This window comes from Brachypodium distachyon, chromosome 3, assembly GCF_000005505.3.
Source record: "Brachypodium distachyon strain Bd21 chromosome 3, Brachypodium_distachyon_v3.0, whole genome shotgun sequence".
Lineage (NCBI taxonomy): Eukaryota > Viridiplantae > Streptophyta > Magnoliopsida > Poales > Poaceae > Brachypodium > Brachypodium distachyon.
Genome location: NC_016133.3, coordinates 15,942,851 through 15,951,050, shown reverse-complemented (window position 1 = coordinate 15,951,050; position 8,200 = coordinate 15,942,851).

Genomic DNA, 8,200 nt, shown 5'->3' with positions numbered 1-8,200 from the left:
TTAAATTGTTTTGCAGATGCAAATAAAACCTCATTTTAGGTTTTAAACCCTAGCTTTTGCTTTTTCTTAAAAACCCTAATTACATGTGTTTAATTCTCAAGGCATTGGATCAGCAGATCACCCAAATAAAATAAATCAAACTCATGTCACATGTTTTGCACCGCATCATAGCATACATATTCTTTTGTCATGTTTGTATTGTGTGTTTATGTGTGTGTATATGTTTGTTGATGGTATAGTATTCTCGGAGAGCGAACCTTGCGATTGTGACGAGTGTTTGAACTCCAACTACTATCAAGGCAAGTTCACTTTGATCATTTACCTATTATTTTATTATGCACTAGATTTTATTAGTTGCATTGTTAGGATTATTATTGTATCTATACTAGCTATGATCTATCCTACTAGTATAGGATACCTTTGCCATGACTTCACCACCAATTGCCATCGTAGTAGTAAAATGCTATGCTATGATAATATACGAGGGTGGTATTATTACAATGTGATACTATTGAATTACAAATATAGTTTTCCTAGTGTATGGCAAAACAAGTAATTCAATGAACCGTCCTGGGTGGGCTGCTTTGAGTATTCGGATGTAGTTACGTTAGGTCCATTTCTATGGGACCCGCTGAGTCGTCTCTCCGTGTGATTCGGGAGCGTCCATGGTCGTCTCCCCGTGCGATTCGGGGAGCGCCTGCGTCACAATGTGGGATGCCACCCGGGATAACCAGAGACTGGACTAGTTTCCTGTTTAGTAGCTTCCAGTACAACCACATGGTATTATGGGCTCTGCCAGGATGGATGTAAGAAATATGAACCTGGATCCGAGGTGACATCGGTATGTAGCAGTGTAGGTTGGAACGCGTCCCTCAGGTGGTTTGGGGAAATATGTTCTGAAAATTCCTGTAATCGATGCCGTTGCTACTCCATCTGGAGGACAGCAAGGGATTAACACGTCGATTTCTTGTGGGTAAAGTGTACCACCTCTCGAGAGTGTCAAACTAAGTACTTAGCCGTGTCCCCGGTTACGGACGATTATGAGCAACTAGATATTGAAGCTGTAAGGAAAGTCTCACTCATTCAAATTTCCTAATAAAATGAATGGTTTGAACTGGGTAGGAGCATTGATGTTTCTACTCAATGTGCCTAGGTTAATAGGAGCATGGGTGTTTCTACCCCGTGTCCAATAGAATTCAAAACTATTTGTCTAAAAATGATAGGATTTGAATAATGATGCTTTTATGCAAAATAGCCAAACCCCACCTAACCAAACTATGCATGTACTTGGTAGGACCTTTATAACTCTAGTGAGCTTGCCAATACATTCAAATGTATTGACCACGTAGTGGCTGCAATTAACAATGCAGGTGGATCCGACGATGAGTGAGGTTCGTCGTTTTGTCATGGGTCATGTGCTTACATTCCAACATGCTCTCACCTTGGAGTAGTGTGGCCCTTATGTTCTACCCTTTTCCGCTGCAGTATTTTGAAATATTTTTTTATGATGTTGAAACAGTATTTGTTTTATGATGGCCCCAGAGGTCATGCGAGGTTGTAAGTACTATTAAATTCTGGATGATGCGATGTAATAAAGTACTTTGACCTTTGTTTCTGTATATTTCATCATGAAACTGTGTGTGCTAGTGAGTTGATCCAGGGACTAGCACAGTAAGCACAGAGATCGAACCCTTGGCGAAGGGGAGGATCGCTTCAAATGTCCACAACGTCTTCCATGTATCGGAACTGAAGAAGTGTCATCCTGAGATGGCCGACACACCACTAAGGGTTACGATACCCCTAGAAGAAGTCCAACTGCAAAGTGACCTCACCTATGAGGAGAAACCGATCAGAATCTTGGATACAGCTGAGAGACAAACCCGATCCAAGACCATCAGGTTTTGCAAAGTTCAGTGGGACCATCACACTGAAGAAGAAGCCACTTGGGAGCGCGAAGATGATCTTCGAGAAGACCACCCACACCTCTTTGCTACCCACACCGAATCTCGAGGACGAGATTCATCTTAAGGGGGTTAGGTCTGTAACATCCCAAAATTTCAAACCTTTCATATGCACTGCACCCAAGAGCATCATGCCATAATTGCATATTTGAATTCAAATTTGAATCTCAAAAGGCTTTAAGAGATTTTATTTCAATTTAAACCCTAGGGTTTACACCCATTTGAGCTTTGGATCTTCAAACCAATAAGGTTTATTTATAAAAAGGGTTTATTGCATAAATAAGCTATCCCATAATTGTTGGATAATTTTTGGAGATGAAAAAAAAACTATTTTATTTAAATAGTTATATAGCCCTAAAGGCATTTATAGAGCAAATGTATTTTTATATATTTTATTTTGAGGAGAAATTACTCCCAAAAGTTGTATCATGATGGAACATGATTTTACAAAAGTTATCAAAGAAATGAGAAAAAGGGAAAAAGAAAAGAAAAAAAAGGGAAACCGGACAGGTCCGACCGCTTGGGCCGAACCGACCCAGAACCGACCGCGCCCGAACCGCCCTAGCCGAACCGGCCTGTGCGCGCGCCCACAGCCACTGACAGGTGGGGCCCACCTGTCAGGGCTTTCTTCCTCGTTAGGAAAGCCGCCCGTGTCACGCCGCCGAGTCCGCGCCGGACACCGCGCGCCGCCATCTTTGGGATCCGCCCATCCCGACCTTCCCGAAACTCGCCGATCGCGTCAGTACAAAGCCCGGAGCCCCCTCTCTTCTTTCCCCCACTTGCTTCACCGTCTCCACGCGCCCACGCTGCCGGATTTCACCGCCGAAGAGCTCCGCCGCCGCCACCTTTCACACGCCGTGCCGACCTCGCTGGTGAGCCATTCCGCCCGCATCTTCAAATTTCTGGAGTGCCTCGACCGTGCCCTTCTTTTGACACGCGTGGTTTTGTTTATGGTAATCCCTAGCCGCCGGAAACTGCGCTGCCCTTCCTCGCCCTCGCCGCGCCCTCGCCGCCGGGAGTCCCCGCCATCCTAGGCTTCGCCCTCGACCTCTTTTCGTCGCGCGGACCGCGTCACGGTCTTCACCGCGCCGTGCCGCCCTCGTCCGCCGCTTCCTCGAGCTCCGGCGACCACCGGAACGTCCCGCCGCCGCCTGCCCGTGCCGCGCCGCCGCCGGAGGCTGTTCGCCGGAACCCTAGGTTCCCGGAGGTAAACCCTAGCCCATCTCGACCGTTGGATCAACGGTCAAGATTCGATCGGGATTAATTCATTTAACCGAACCGGTACGCACAGATGAGAAGCTGCCACGTGTCACTGCTTAAATAAAAACGAGAATAAAATTTTAATCCCGGATTTGATTTAAATATCACTTTTGTAGAAAAGCCCATGTAACTTCAAATGATCATATCTTTTAATCTGTTTGGCCAAATTTGATGATTCACACATTTCTGGAATCCTTAGGAAACGTAGAATCTTTTGGCACTGTCCAATTTCAAATTTGAATATTTGAATCACTGTCAAATTACAGAATAGGGATTAATGCCATTTAAATCATAACTAATTATTTAGAAATCCTTTTTAATTGAAACCAGTGCCCAAAATTTTATTTTATTATCCTCTGTCCATTGGGACAGAGAAATAAATATTTTGAATTAAATTAATAGGCTGATGCCAATAAAACCTTATTTAGGGTTATTATTAAATTGTTTTTGCCCTTTTATTTAAAACCCTAATGCATTTGTTTTAATTACTTATACTTAAGATCAGTTGATCACCCAAATAAACTAAACAAAATCATGTCACAGGCTTGCATCGCATCATAGCATACTTTATTTTTGTCATGATGTGAATTGTGTGTTTATGTGTGAGTATATTGTTTGTATTTGAATAGTTTTCTCGGAGAGCGAACCTTGTGATTGTGACGAGTGTTTGAACTCCAACTGCTACCAAGGCAAGTTCACTTTGATCATATCATATTATTATTGTTTTTAAAATACTTATGCATTAGTGTTGTTTATAAAATGCATTGATAGGACTATTAATCGTACTTATGCTAGCTACGATTGACCTACTAGCGATAGGGTTACCTTTGCCATGAATCCTCCACCAATAGCCATCGTGATTAGTATTGCTTAGCCATGCTATGTTAGTAAACGTGGGAGGGAATCTCAATCACTGTGAACTGAAATTGTGGAGTAATTTTGGAAACTTGTAAAAAACAACCCTAATGAACCATTCTGGGTGGACTGCTTTGAGGATTTGAGATGTTATGCGACGTTAGGTCCATTTCTATGGGTCCCTTTGAGTCGAGTCTCCGTGGATTCGGAGATGGCTCGTCCATGGAAGTCTCCCCGTGGATTCGGGGAGCGCTTGCGTCGCAAATGTGGAATGCCACCTGGGGTAACCAGAGACTGGACTAGCTTTCCTTTTTAGTAGCTTCCAGTACAACCACATGCTAAATGGGCTCTGGCAGGATGGATGTAAGAAATATGAACCCGGATCCGAGGATGACATCGGTATGTAGCCGTGTAGGTGGGAGCGCGTCCCTCAGGTGGTCTGTGGGATTATGTTCTGAAAATTCCTGTAATCGATGCCGTTGCTACTCTATCCTGAGGACAGCAAAGAATTAACACGTCGATTTTTTGTGGGTAAAGTGTACCACCTCTCGAGAGTGTCAAACTAAGTACTTAGCCGTGTCCCCGGTTACGGAAAAATTTGAGCAACTAGATTTGGGGGCTGTAAGGAAGGTCTCACTCATTCCAATTTCTTAAATAAAATGAATAGTTTGAACTTGGGTTTAGGAGCATTGATGTTTCTACTCGATGTCCTTAGATTAATAGGAGCATCGGTGTTTCTACCCGGTGTCCATTAGTTAACAATGTTGTAACATTCAATTGTACTAAGATAAACTATGTTTTGCTACCACGCCATAAAGCCTGAACCCCACTATACCTCAATTGCATATACTTGGTAGGATCTGTTATAACTTCCAGGTGAACTTGCCAATACATTCAATGTATTGACCACGTAGTGGCTGCAATCAACAATGCAGGTGAATCTGACGAAGAGTGAGGTTCGTCGATGTTTCGTTGGGTCATGTGCTTACATTCCAACATGCTCTCTCCTCTGGGAGTAGTTGAGGCCCATTTGCTCTACCTTTCCGCTGCAGTTTTATGATACAATGTTTATGGTTTTGAAACAATATTTGTTTATGCTGGCCCGAGGGGTCATGCAAGTTTGCAAGTACAATTAAGTCCGGGAAGATACGATGTAATAAAGTACTTTTGACCTTTGTATCTTGGTATTACATCTTGCAACTGTGTGTGCTAGTGAGTCGATCCAGGGACTAGCACAAATAAGCACAGAGATCGAACCCTTGTAAAGGGGGCGGTCGCTTCAATGGCTAGCTTGGAAGGTGAGACCAAAAAGAGGTTTGAGGACCTCTTGGAAAAACTAGGTGAAGCTCAAGCTACCATTGATGAACATGATGAGCTCATGGATGAAAAGGTAAGATTTGAGTGCATTTCCGCTCATGAAATTGCGGAGCTTAATGAAGCTCTTGAGAAAGAACAAGCTATAGGGAAGCAATTGAGGAGTCACTTTCTAAAGATTTTGCTAAAATGAAAGATTTCTATGATAATGATATTTCCCCTGCTCATGAGTACTTAGGTAAAATATGTGAAGTTGAGGATGGTCATAGGAACCTCCTCGAGGACTTTGCCAATCTTGGAAGGGACCACAAGTCCTTGACAAGTGAGTACAAGTCTCTCAAAGAATCTTGTGATCATCTTTTATATTCTCTTGTGAAAGAATTAATCTCTAATGATAAAGATGCTTCAACTAACCCTTGTCGTAAGCATACATCTATAATTGAGAAGAATGCTAGATTGAAGGCCCAACTTGAAAAGGGTTTAGCCACTTGCTACCAAGGCGAGAAGAACCTACATGATCTTTTGATTGATCATAGAAAAGCTTTTGGATTAGAGGGAATTGGGTACAACCCCAATGAGAAGAGCAACAACAAGAAGAATGCCAAGGCGCCTCCCCACACTAATGCTTATTTTGTGAAGGAAGGGGAGGCGGCCAAGGAGAAGCCAAAGAACAAGGAGGGTGGCAAGGCCACCTATGATAATAGTGCCGGGAATTTCAACCCCTCATATGTTCTTTGTCGTACTAATGATGGGCATGTTTATGCCAAATTTGTTGGTTCTCCTTATGAATATGTTCTTGGTCTATTTGAGTTCCTGAGACCCTTGTTGCTAACGCTAAAGGACCCATTCAAAGATAGGTACCTAAAACCAAAGCTTAAACTTGTAGGAGGTTGCTTTCGGTGGATCTTCATGGATAGTGGATGTACTAATCATATGACCGGGAGCAAAGAATTGCTTGTGGACGCCAAAATGAGTACATCAAGGTCCAAGCAAGTTACATTGGAGTTTCTTCACAATCAACGGTATTGGGACTAGGCAAGGTTGTCATCTCTCCGGATACATCCATTGAGAATGTCATGCTTGTTGAGTCCCTTTCATACAATTTACTTTCGGTACTTCAACTTGCACATATGGGTTTTTATTCCTTCTTTGGCACAACTAGTGTGACCTTTTGTGGAGTAAGACTCTTAAAGTAGCCTTTGTTGGATATGTGGAAAATGGTCTCTATGTGGTAGATTTCGGTAAGAAACCCACTAGAAAAGAAACATGTCTAATGGATAAGGTTGATGTGGGTTGGCTATGGCATCACCGTCTAGCCCATGTCACTATGAGATCTTTGCAAAGCCTCCTCAAAGGTGAGCATGTGCTAGGACTAACCAATGTTTCATTTAATAAAGACCGTGTGTGTAGTGCTTGCATTGAAGGAAAGTTACATGAAAAGACACATCACCACAAGACAATTATCACTTCAATGAGGTCTTTGGAGCTCCTTCATATGGATCTCTTTGGTCCTCCTACATATGATAGTCTAGGTGGTAAGAAATATTGTTTGGTTATTGTTGATGACTATTCTAAGTACACTTGGGTATACTTCTTCAAGCACAAGAGTGAGACCCAATAAACCGTCATCGATTTTGCCAATGAAGCTCAACGCCAATACAATGCAAAGATTATGGCTATTAGGAGTGACAATGGCTCCGAGTTCAAGAATTACACCTTGATTGAGTTTTTGAGTGACGAGGGTACCAAAAGACAATATTCCGCTGCGTATACCCCTCAACAAAATGGTGTAGCGGAGAGGAAGAATAGAACTCTCATGGATGCGGCAAGGACAATGTTGGCGGAGTTCAAGTCTCCATACAACTTTTGGGCCGAAGCAATCAACACCGCTTTCCATGCTACTAATCGTCTCTATCTCCACAATATATTGAACAAGACACCTTATGAAATTCTCACAGGATGCAAGCCCAACCTCAAGTACTTTCGGATATTCGGTTGTAAGTGTTTCGTGCTTAAGAAAGGTGTTCGTTTATCTAAATTTGAGCCTAAAACTTATGAGGGCATATTTGTTGGCTATGCATCAAACTCCCACACTTATAGAGCCTACAACAAATCCACCGGATGTGTTGAAGAATCTTGTAATGTGGAGTTTGATGAGAATAATGGCTCCCATGTGGGACAAGTTGATGTTGTGGATGTACATGATGAAATTCCTCCCCAAGCCATACGAAGATCCCCGTATGGAAGAAGGAGAAGGACAATGCTCTATTCAAGTGGAGCACTCATCTCCACAAGATCCACATGCTAGCCAAGAACAAGAACAAGTCCCTCATGTTGATGAACAAGTTGATCAAGGACAAAATCAAGCAAATGTTGATGTTGGTGATTCTTCACCAAATGATGTTCAAGATCAAGATCTTCAAGATGTTCAAACTTACATTGAGCCTCAAGATCAATCTCAAGAAGCTATGGAACGTCGGGCCATGAGGATTGCCTCACGACTTCAACGTCAAGAACATACCTTGGACAATGTCCTAGGGAGTGTGAGGAAAGGGGTAACTACTCATAGACAATTAGCTAACTTTTATGAACATCATGCTTTTGTCTCTTGTGTTGAGCCCCAAAAGGTACATGAAGCACTCGAGGATCCGGATTGGCTTAATGCCATGCATGAAGAGTTGAATAACTTCGAGCGCAATAGAGTTTGGACATTGGTGGAGAGACCAAAAGATTGCAAGAATGTCATTGGCACTAAATGGATATTTAAGAACAAGCAAGATGCACTTGGACAAGTGACAAGGAACAAGGCA